Below are 12,461 nucleotides of genomic sequence, written 5' to 3'. Positions count from 1 at the left end.
TCACATATTCCAAATTTGCCTCAGGGGGCTTTATAGTATGTACAGCATGCAGATTTTTTTGTTTCTTGTGTTTATGTGGTTACAGTGTGTATGTATGACTGTATGTATGGTAGACCCCAGTAAGAATAGCCAATGCTTATGCTGGTGCTAATGGGGATCCTTTAAAGAAAGATAGAGAAAATACATCATCCTCTATCCTTAGACCCTTGATCTGAATAAGGAAAATCCCCCTTAAGAGAAAATAAACCAGATGAAGGATCCCTCCCAGGACAGACAGACATGCAATAGTGTTGTGTGTACAGAATAGACCAGATATTAAAATGACAGGAATACGGCACGGACAAACAGGATGACAAAATTATAGATGGGTTGATAACATCCAACCTCCAGGTGCCACCAAAAACAGATAGGACCTAAGCCGCGTGAACTCCAAGTAATAATGAATTCTAACTACTTTCAAACAGATACATTAGTATAATAACTTTCCAAATAGTTCCCTCAATGTGGAGGCTGACAGCCTCAAACCACTGCACTGTATAACTGAGTCGTCCACAGGAGGTCAACTTTGTATTTTGTTGTGATCCGAGTCCAATATTCTAACTGCCTAGTTTAGTCTCATATAATCCTACTGAGTGTGAATACATACTGGCTGTTATCAAAGGCTCTTATTGGCTCTTATCTGTTGGGTGTTCAAAGCAAACAGCAACAACCTGGGATGGAGGACAACTGGCAGAATTTGGTTGCAGAATGAGACACTGTGGCTTATGGTGAATGTAGTCTTAATTCTAAGAAACGCACAATACTACGGGTGGCACCTTTAAGTTTTAATGTGAAGAAATTTTTCAAAATAAATGGCTTGTGGTTTCACAAATTCAGTCAAGTCAGTCAGTGATCAATGCAAAATGTGAAAATTTTATTCTAAAAATGGACTAAGAGGCTATGTAAAGGATTCTAAGTTATCTAGTTTAGTTTTTATTTTATTCTCTTGATCTCAAAAGTCCAGCTATTCAGCATGTATAATGTAAAATATTACATAGCCTAATATATAATGTATCAAGATGACCCCAGCTACTTTCTCCATTATGCCATGTTTTTGGCCATCACCTTTTTCATCATTCTTGCACTACAGCACACAGATCTCCTCTGATTAACATATTTAATCAGAAACTTGCAAGGCTTATGTGTAATAGTAATTGTTTGAAACATCAGTCGCCCATTTCTCCACACTAAGGTTAAATTATTAAACAAAATTAGAATTATGGTTCCACAATCAAAAGTTTCACAATTCCCAATGAAGTGACATAAAAGCTCTTTTGTGAGTTGTGCTGCTTCAAGGTTATAACCTTGTTGGTTTGATTCTATATCAACAGCATTTTCATCAACACAAAGGCAATCTAATATATTATGATCATAATACAGACTGTTATAATGATGACACTTGCTTTTTGGAGAGCCTGTCTGGACTACTGCTAAATTTTCATACCCAGCTGTACGCTTTAATTACACACCAGAAGTACAGGATGCATGCTTCAGTGAAGCAAGCATCCTGCTATGTTTGACAATGACATCTGCAGTCCAATTTTAAATTCAGCAAGATCCAAGCAAATCAAGAGCTACGTTGTGTTGTCACATATGTTGTTAAGATGAGAATCATTATATGGCACTTTAAACGTAATCCTGTCTGAACAGAGCTTTTGCCTTGTGACACCTGTCCTTAAGGGATAAAAGAATATTGTTGAATGTAAGTCGAATGTTCAAATTGAGCTTCGGACTGCAGAGATTTTATGGAGTAAAAATAAATAAATAAGTATTTTAAATGACTAGTTATACAATTTAGAAGGGCTTGGTGGACAGATTCCTCAACATAAAATTAAAAAAAAAAATTATTTTAATCCAGAACTTCCCTTTCCTAGAGATCAGTAAGTAATCTCTTGGAGGAGGACATAACGTTACACTTAAACTTCCTCACTCACTGCTGGCATCATTGCCACACACACACACACACACTACAAAGGAGTGTGTGTGTGTGTGTGTGTGTGTGTGTATGTCTATGCACTTGTAAATGTGTACCTCATTGGATCCGGCAGAAGCACCACAATAATGAAGTTTCCATATTTTTAAAGACCTTTTAATAGTTTTTGTATGCGCGTCACAAGTCCCTCCAGCAAAATATGGATCTGTTTTCAGCTTCTGTCAAACGTTGGAGGGAGAATTCACGTTTACAGCTAATCTAATAGTCTCCTGCTCTGGCATCTGTATAGAGCTCCAGTCTATTTGTCCTTGGCTCTGACTTATCTCTGGCGCTTTTGTTGCATCTCACTTCAATATTCTTCACCCGGGGCTAAACCACTTTTAGGCATATTAATAGTTGACCCTGAAACTTCCTTGGGAGTCAAAGTAAACAGGCTTTGACCACACTCATAGCTGATCTGCACTAACAGCAATGGGACAGCAAGGTAGGACACAGCCGATACATGAAAGGTAAAACTAAGGAAAGGAAAGGTTCAGTGACTGCTCTGTGATATCCTTTCTTTATTGTTTAAAGCAGGAAAAGTAACAAAAATTACACTCTGGTCCTCAGTTACAGCAATTACGACAAATCACAATAAACACAATTAAGCAAAATAGCAAAACAAAAAATTATTATGATATTAAGGGGATGCATCATGCACATTTCCAGGTCTATCTAATCTATCTATCTATCTATCTATCTATCTAATCTAGGGCTCTACTGGAATATCATTGCATGATTTATAGTTCAAAAAAGCTCCTTATTTATCTTATATTGGCCCTTTTACACAGTCCCTCAGTTCAGCCTCTGTCTGAAACAGGCTGTTTTAGCACCTGTCTCTTTAAGACCTCCCTCCTAATGAGCCCACTCTATTGTAATTGGTTAGCTTCCGAAAGCTATGTCTTGGATGACTTCTGGCAGCTCGAGAGGCTACATAAACAAACAGTCGTAAGAAAAAATGGGGAAAATATCATAATCAAATAAATCAACCACAATTTAGAATATCAAGCACAATTTTGTGTGTGTGTGTGTATGTGTAGATTCTTACATTGTATGAGTGAAAATCACTGAAAGAACTAAGGACAGTGAAAGGGCTTTTGAACAGCTGGTCAGTGCTTTTGTAGAACAGAGGGCAATGAAAGTGCTTTTATAGAACAGAGTGCAGCTATGGGAATTTTCAGACTGGATAAAGGGGGATAAAAGTCATTTTGTGGGACTGGACACTTGCTCACAAGGAACTGATGATGCCGATATACACAAAAGGTTCTGTGCACACACATACAGGTTTTGGTAACGGGTTTTATGTGTTGCCTAGCATTTTAAGGGATCATCTGGTCTTCGAATATGCTGCTCAGCCAAGTACCACTGGACCTCCACCATGGCATCTCCACTGGTATTCTGAGATATCTCGTTTTTTTTTTTGTTTGTTTTGTTTTTTCTTTTCAGCACAGTATTTTGTGTTTGTGTGTGGTTTTTTTTTTTTTGCACAGAGGGCAGACTGTTCTACTCTGGCCAAAACCAGCTTTACATGCGGCTGGTGATTATGTCTGTGGAGGAAAGGTGGGCAGTTTTGAACAAGTGCCACAACCAGCAAGGCACTGGCAACCATAGTGGTGTCACCAGAGACTGTGTGGTGGCTGGGTACTAATGGCACACCACCATGGAGGATGTGACTGATTGGGTAAGGCTAGGGTTGACATCTGGACCACAGAACTTCCAACTCTACATTTATTCTGAGAAAATTAAACTAGTATGTTAGGCCATCTGTCACATAAACTATCTTTTAACGTACATTGACTTCTGTTTCTGCTCAAGTGCTGTCACCCATGCCAGTTTAATTATCCTATAAACAGTGGCACCGGTGCTACATTCCATTAAGGTAGTGTTGATCACCAATGTCCACTGAAAGTACACAATGTTGTTTTAAACGTGTCATTGTGAGTGTATAATTTATAGGTTTTAATAGAGCTACGAGTTAGTACACTGATGTACACAGGTGATTAACTATTGACATGTATATTCACAGGTGAAAGAAAATTGGAGTGTGGTTGGGATGGACCTAATTGGGCCACTAAAAGAGACAGCAAGAAAAAAACAGTATATACTGACAATGACTGATTTGTTCAGCAAGTTTGTTTTTGCTGAACCTCTACAGTCAAAGTCAGCTATGGAGGTTTCAGCAGCAATTACTGCAAAGTTTGATATGGTTGGCATTGTCAGCAAAGTCAGGGAGGGAGTTTGTGAATGAGGTATGAGAAATACAGTATGGGATAAACTATGATCATTTTCATAGCTGCAGGTCATGCATGTATTATTTTTTTATTCAGTTGGTACTAATACACATTGTTGTATTGCTCTTGTATACATATTGACAGCTCAACATAGAGATTTTTGCACTGTTAAATATAACATCCCGGAACCAATGGCCAGGTAAACGTGGACGCATGTTTTTTTCATGGATGTTACAAAGACATTACATAGTACATGTGTATAATATGTACAAAAATCTGCAATTACACATTGTAAATGTACAGGACAAATGTACTAATAAAAACGTGCTCTCCGATGGTACGTCAATGAGCACCACAATGACTGGGATGTTCACCTGCAAGCCATGGTGTACAGCATAAATACTGCCAAGCAGGTGTGGTTTTTAACCTTCATGGTCATAACACAAACACTACTGCTGGATCCAGCAGTTTGTTTCCTTTTCATCTTGAGCAATGTCACATTGTTTTTAGCTGTGAACTTTTAATGGGTAGAGCTCCATGAAGAACACCCCACCCCTCACCTCCTTCCTGAGGTTCTGAATGCCTGTCCCATGGGCGACCAGTTTGAAGTTTGACGGTGAGGATGAAGAATATAACAGATCTAGATGAAAAGGTTTTGAGGTACAGGTCATATAGGGAAGATATCATGTTGTGTGTATGTGTTTCATGGTACTTACTTTATTTTGGTTGGTAGGTTCTTGGTAACATAGAAAGAGCCCAGGCGGCAAAAACAAAACAAAAACAAACAAACAAAAAAAAATTAACTTTTGCAGCATGCAAAAGGAAGCGCTACAAAGCAGCATACATTAACACGGGAGGTGAAATTCTCCTGTCCTCTGATCGGAAGAGGCAGAGGCTGGGACAGGGCCTGAAATCCATACATCAAGGTCCTTTCAAATCATAAATATGTCTGACAAAGGAGTGGCCACCATACAGAAGGACAGTGGGACCTTACAGAAAAAAGAATGTGAATCACCTGAGGCCATAGTACAGGCAGAAACGTAAGTGTCACTTCAGTGTTTTCTTATTAAACAGTGTTGATTTTGATTCCAGAATAGCCGCTGCATTGTAGGTGTAGCCATTGTATTTACTACTGAATGGTAAATGTCCAGAAAGTCAACATAAGATGTCTATTATGTGTGACAACAATATTAACACAATTATTATAAATACACATTGTCTGTATAACTTCACAACTGAATATCTGAATCCAAAATAATGACTGTATTTTTGGGATTCATACTGTCAGTAATGACCGATATTTATGTGTTCAGATACACCAACTGAGAGGAGTAGCTGTGAGCAGAGGGAGCATCGATATGCTATCTTCGGTCCAAAGTGGGAGAAGAACTTGGGCCCTCTTCAGGGTGAGTTTATAAGAATTGTAAGATTAAAATTAAAAGTCTTCTGTGTAAAAGTCAATTACAGTGACCGATTTTCCTTTTTGGCCTAGACAGAAATTGTCAAACTACAGAGTTAATTGTCAAAGATGGCAAAACCTGCCTCACAAGAGAGGACTTCTGGGGCCTAGGTTGGAACCGATGTCTGGAGACTAATGTGAGTGTGTTTTGTATACTGTGTCTGTCTTAGTGTGTGACTGTTTGTATTGTACTGTGAAGACAAATCTTTTTCTTGCAACAGGATTCACTACACTACATTTGACTAACTCCTGATAATGTAAATGCCTTTTTTAATATTCAAACCATCAGGGAAAAGATGTTCACATTGTGGGCCCCTATGTTGTTGCCACGTGAAAAAACATAAATGTGGACCCACTGCTGTCTTTGCTGGTAAGTTATTTGCAAATTTCTTATGTAAACATGCATGTACAAAATGTGTAGGTGGTGTTATGTCTAACTTAACCAGTATTTGCCAATACTACCAGCATAACTTGGGCTGCAAAGATGTCATCCTATTTCCTGCTTGGAGGAGGCAGCAAGCTGTATCAGACCACTGTCTCCTCTGTGTTGAGTGTCATTTTAAAACATTATTCTAATCAAAATGTTAGTATAGTTATTAGTATATTGTGTTGTCATTGTTACCTTCAAATGATCCATTGTAGGTGTTATTGGTAGCACATGGGGAGATCCTGTTCCTTGATTCTCTGCATCTTAATGGGCTTGGAGATGAGGCCTACAAAACAATATTTAGGTTCTGATTAAAGAGGGGATAATCAACAAGTAGGTGTGCGTTAAACGGTTTTCAGTTTTTAATCAAGACATGCTCTAGGAGTACCGCGAGACATCATGCAAGGAGGTGAGATCCATCATGGCGGCACCCAGTCACTGAGATAAACATACAGCTTGGCTATTTGACTTCTTTCGGACTTTCCATTTTTCATCACAATAACCAACACATCAGTCCGTAAAACCACAACCGGAATGCATCGTGTCTTTTCGTACACTGGGGGAATTAGCAGACCTGGAAGCATTCATCCATCACTATTACCACTAGTGCAAAATGGATACAACTCTCGTTACCCCTCAGCAAGACTCTTCCAACCCTAACAAAAGAAAGAAGACCTCATCTACAAATACAGACAATCTTCAGACAACAGAAATCAAGGTCAGTGTTCTACAATCCATCAATAAAAAACTTGACTTACTGGTTACACTTCATGACGAAATAAAAGAGCTTTGCTCGAGCCTGGAATTTGCCCACAAATACACTGAAAAGGTAGAACAGTCCAACAACTCCCTCCAAACCTCCATCAAAACACTCTCTGCCTAAAGACTCAGACTTTGACAAGTTTGTAAGGAAAGAGTGGACATCCTTCATGGACATAAATGACTCTCCAAATAACTCACCAACATTAATCTGGGAAACTGCAAAAACAGTAAAAAAGAAAACAGAGACAGCAACTAAAAATCAAAGAATTAGAAAAGATTTACGCTAAAACTCCCACAGAGGAAAATCTCAATAAACTAATATAAATTAGATTTGTCTGACATAACGAATAGAAAAACCCAGTTTTTGACACAACAACTCAAACATGAGCATTTTGAATATAATAATAGATCAGGGAAATTTCTCACAAATCAACTTCAACAAAAGAAGGAAAAAAAAAACATCATTCTAGCTATAAAAAACTCAGCAGGGAAAACCCTGATCTCACCAGAGGAAATAAAACACAGCTTTCAAACATTCTACCAACAATTATACACATCAGATAATGAACCAGATCTTAAAGAGTGAGTTTTTTTTTTTTTTTTTTTTTTTTTTTAAGACATTTCTGGCAAACCATTTCACCACTATTTTTCAGAATGACACAAGAATTAACAAAAATCGGTAAAATCCCACCACATATGAACACTAACATCTCAGTAATTTTGAAGCCAGATAAAGATCCAACCCTTCCCTCCAGCTATCGCCCTCTATCTCTAATCAACACAGACATAAAAATCATCAGCAAAGCATTATCCACCAGAATTGAAATCATCGCTGCATCCATAGTCCATATTGACCAAACAGGTTTTATCAAAGGAGGACACTCATACAATAACACACGCCAACTATTTAACATAATCCATCAAGTAACACAGAATAAAGAGGAAACAATAATAGCTTCATTAGATGCAGAAAAAACCTTTGATCAAGTCAACTGGACATTTTTATTTGCCACTCTACACAAATTTGGATTTGGAAAGTTATTTATCAGCTGGGTTAAAACAATGTACAACTCACCAAGGGCCACAGTCACAATCAACGGGCTAACATCGACAAGCTTTACACAGCACAGGGGGACAAGACAAGGATACCCACTCTCTCCCTCACTCTTCGCCATCTACATTAAACCACTTACTGCTGCAGTTTGCCAAAACAATCACATTAAAGGTATACAGTCCGCCACGGTAAACCATAAAATAAGTTTATATGCAGATGACATCTTACTCAACCTTCAGAAACCACTATTCTCACTACAAGAAACCATGAACCTATTCACTAAGTTCTCTGAAATTTCAAACTACTCAATTAATTGGTCAAAATCAACACTGCTACCACTTTCCATAAAGAGATGGAAACCGCAGCTCTACCACCACCCACCCCCTCCTGCATAGACACCATAAGATATCTAGGCATTAATATTTCCCCTAAAATATCAGGTATATCTGGTACACTTGAATTTCATTCCGCTTATCAAAACAATAGAAGATGACACAAACAGATGGATGAATCTACCAATTTCACTAATCGGAAGAATAGCAATCACAAAGATGACAATACTACTAAAAATAAACTACCTTTTCTCAATGATCCCAGTATGCCCACTACACACATGGTTCAACTCTCTAGATTCAACAATAACAAAATTTTACTGTAAAAATAAAAAAACCTAGAATCAAACTGACCACATTACAATCACCCAAAAATACCAGAGGACTCGATGCACTTTTTTGAACTACTTCCTGGCTAATCAACTACAACAAATGGATCCATCCCACAGAACAATCCTCTCCCTATCTAGACACTGAACAACAACATTGCAAAGAACTGGATATATCCACCCTGCCATTTATTAGCACCGCCATAAAAAGCCATAACTGCTTTAAGAACATAACCATAGCCACTGCCCTGACAGCAATATTCAATAATAATAATACCTACAATACCTAATATTACCTAATAATATTACAATTACAACAATTTTTTTCATTTTAATATTATGGTCATTATCATTATTATCATTATTTTATTATTATTGTGGGGCAGGAGTGGCAACGGGGAAGGATGGGAAAAATCGCTCCCCCCACAAGAACAGGCTCTCTCCCAATCGGTTCTGGGGGCTGCTCAGAATGGGTGGGTGGATGACGTGGTGCACCCTCCAACAGCCAGCTTCCTCCCCAGGGTCTGGAGGCAACGAAGGGAATACCCCAGCCCCACGCAGACATAAGTAAAATCCAAACTCAAACTCGGAAGAAAAAGGGGGATTAAAAGGAAGGGGGAGAGGAGGAAAAAGGAAAAAAAAAAGTCAAAACATTAAACACACAAAGACAACATTACGAATTGGCTGTACGTGGGATATCTTCCTGTGATATATTACTTTCCCTATTTACTCCCCCTTCTCAATTTTCCCCCTTTCTTTTCTCTTTTTTTTCTCTTTTTTTCTGTCGTTCTTTTCCCCTCTCTTCCCTTTCCCTCCCCCCCGCTCGCTTTCTCACTCCTTCCTTGCTTCACCTCTGGGGGCGGTGGGCCAGGGCACTGTGGTAAATAAATAAATTTTAAAAAACGGTTTTCAGGCAAGAAGTAGAGGTGAAGAACCACCTGATGTGAAGTACCTTAAAACCGTTTAAAGCACACCTACTCGTTGATTATCCCGCTTATACCATGGTCATTTGCCAAAAATATAAAATTGTTGGTAAATGGTTTTAAGGCACTTCGCAGAGGCAAACCACCTTCTACTTTGCATCAGGTGGTTCTTTGCCTTCACGTTGTGCCTTAAAACCGTTTAACGCACACCTATTCGTTGATTATCACGCTTATAGCATGGTTGTTTGCCAACCATATACAAAAAAGCATTAGCAAACTTTTTGGTGTTTTGTACTCAAAATCGAAAGGTTATGAAGCAAGAGTTTACTGTTGTCATGACAACTTGCTGCAGTGTACTCGCCGCCAGCCTGAACCAAGTAAGTCTGTATCCCTAAGAACTGTATACCTCATGGGATTACAAGTGAAAGTGTACTCCATGTCTTCAACAAAGCATAGTTGTATTGGAAATGTTTCACATTTTGATTCCAACAGAATTTCCCTAAGCAAGCCTCAGGGAATTCATGTGGTCTTTTCATGTGATGGTAAGGCATGTTGTATTCCACAAAGATTTAATTAATTAGAAATGTCACTATTACAGTTTTCTTTGTATTTCACAGTACGCCCTCTGCCTGAGAACCTCAGCCCCATTGGCATTCACAGAGATACTGTTAGTTCTGTCCTATTGTAAAACAAAAAAAAGTATTATAAAGCTGTTCATTTGTTGATTTACTGTTTCTTTCTCTTTTTTTGAGTGACATGCCACTAATAAGTAAATTACATCACAGAAAAAGTTTTATCTTAACGTTGTGGGGTCACTGAAATCTAAATGGATGGTGTAATGGTATTTTTCAAAGGCATGGCCAGAGGTTTGCCCACAGGACCAGGGAGGCATCCTGTTTGTTGAGGGGGAAACTTAAGCCTCCCTTCAGGGTTTCAAATCCTCTGCCAAACCACAAGAATCCATACTTCTGACAGTCACAATCTACTATAAGTACACAAACTATTCATAAGTGTCCACAGTTCAACCAAATGTCATTTACTACAGAACAGTTTTACCTATCCTCCAACATCCTAACAAGGAGGACCTGTTTCCAATCTCCCTGATTGAGCAGCTGATCTACCTCCAACAATCCAGACAGAACAACTGAAAACATACAGAGTGGCTGACCCTTCTAACAAATCATAAACCTGTAAACCAAAACAAACCACACATAACAACCAATGTATTCAAACCTAACAAATTAATGGAAAGGTTTGACTGAAAATAATGATGATATAACACAAAAAACAATGATAATTTCAAAGGGCCTAGTGAAAAGGGAATGGAGCAGCCTTTTCACAATCGGAAGTTAAAATGCTACATGACTTTTGACATTTCAATTACATCAGGACATCAACTCTCAAAAGCACTGACCAGCCCTCCCTGAAGTGTGCAAGGTGTGTAAATGCATAATCTCCTAATTCTTGTTGTTTGTTTGTTATAAACATTACAAGTTCATGAGAGTGATATTATATGTGACAGATTGTAATGGTGACATTGGAAGAGAGTTTGCACAATGTAACATTGAAAGTCCTCTGTCTTTAACACAGACAAGCATTATGGGTGTATAAATATTATATATGATGTAACATGATCCTCATTCCATATAAATGTGGAGTTCTTACACACATCCTCAACCCTTAGAGTTACTAATCTCACATTTATATACATTAATATAGATTCCAATTATTGATTAATATTGATTCCAACTTGCTGGTTTTTCATTTTACAATAAACCGTTAAAAAAGTACCAATACAGGATAGCAAGTACTTACCCATCTTTTACTTGAGTGGTTACATCTCCAGGTACTGTGCCTCCTCTATTTCTGTGTAAAGTCAAATGTCTATAGTTCTCTTTACTCACTTACACAAAGTGCCTGTTGTTACCGTCTGTAGAATGGTCTGTTTAGATCTGTACTGACCTGCACTGTCTATGGTTCCTTTTCCAAACTTACACAGTATAAGCAGGCTGTTGAAGGGCTATAGATACCTCCTCAGCTCAACAACAGACTGAAATGGAAATGTAACACTGAGGTTGTCAACAGAGCAGACTACTTCTTGAGGAAGCTTAGGTCTTTTAATGTGTGCAGCAAGATATTGTATACCTTTTACCAGTGACACTAAGAAACTGAACAAGCTGATAAAGAAGACAGGCTCTGTCCTGGGGACTTCTCTTGCGCTCCAAGAGTTGGTTGTGGGGAGAAAGATGTTTGCTCAACATAACAGACAACACATCACATCCCCTACGAAACCTACTGGTCACACAGCAGAGCACTTTCAGACAAAGGTTCCTTCAGCTCTGAACAGTAATTTCTGGCCATGTCAATGACAGCAGATCAGGTTTTTTGAGTTGATTTGAAGTTGTTGGCGAGCCAACTCAGATAAGACCACTAGATCCCTGGTATGAAGAGCCCCGAGCCAAGAACTGCCAACCTTACCCATCCCCTGCCACAGCAGTAGGGTAAACATCATAAACTGCACAAGGCCAGCACCACTCTTTCACTCCACTCCCATCACCACTTGCAAAAACCCCAAATTCTAGACTCTAACTTTACCCCTTTTTGACTTGACTTGGAAAGTCAAGTCGGAAAGTTGACATTAAAAGAAAGCATAGCAGGATATATTGAACTAGGGGGGAAGAATGATAACAACAGTATATTGCTGCTATGGAAAAATTTCATGGGTGCTATAGTTTTTTTGGAATGCAAACAAATTAATCAGTGTTGAACTTTTTTTGAATCACAAAGCGTTCAAAGTCTAATAGCAATTTGTGTTCTATATTCTCATATAGAGTACAATTTGTAAACTCCAAGAACATTATTCACTTTTTCAGAAAACCAATGAAAGAAGCTCTTAATGAGAAATTACACTGAGTTATAGAAGCTACTGTAAT

General features: G+C 38.4%; 1 long non-coding RNA gene across 2 annotated transcripts in view; it reads right to left on the bottom strand.

Moving 5' to 3' along the window:
• Positions 1–3,660: 3,660 nt before the first annotated feature.
• The window catches only part of LOC121899941, a 160,088-nt gene continuing 151,287 nt past the window's right edge, over positions 3,661–12,461 (bottom strand). For both annotated transcript variants that reach the window (XR_006096832.1, XR_006096833.1), the window contains 3 exons: positions 6,324–6,414; positions 4,959–4,978; positions 3,661–4,882 (listed from right to left, as the gene is read on the bottom strand). This is a non-coding gene — a long non-coding RNA (uncharacterized LOC121899941). The remainder of the gene's footprint in view (positions 4,883–4,958; positions 4,979–6,323; positions 6,415–12,461) is intronic.

The sequence above is a fragment of the Thunnus maccoyii genome, chromosome 7 (genome assembly GCF_910596095.1).
Source record: "Thunnus maccoyii chromosome 7, fThuMac1.1, whole genome shotgun sequence".
NCBI classification, from domain to species: domain Eukaryota; kingdom Metazoa; phylum Chordata; class Actinopteri; order Scombriformes; family Scombridae; genus Thunnus; species Thunnus maccoyii.
The sequence above is the reverse complement of the archived record's forward strand: the minus strand, read 5'-3'. Positions and strand labels throughout refer to the sequence as shown.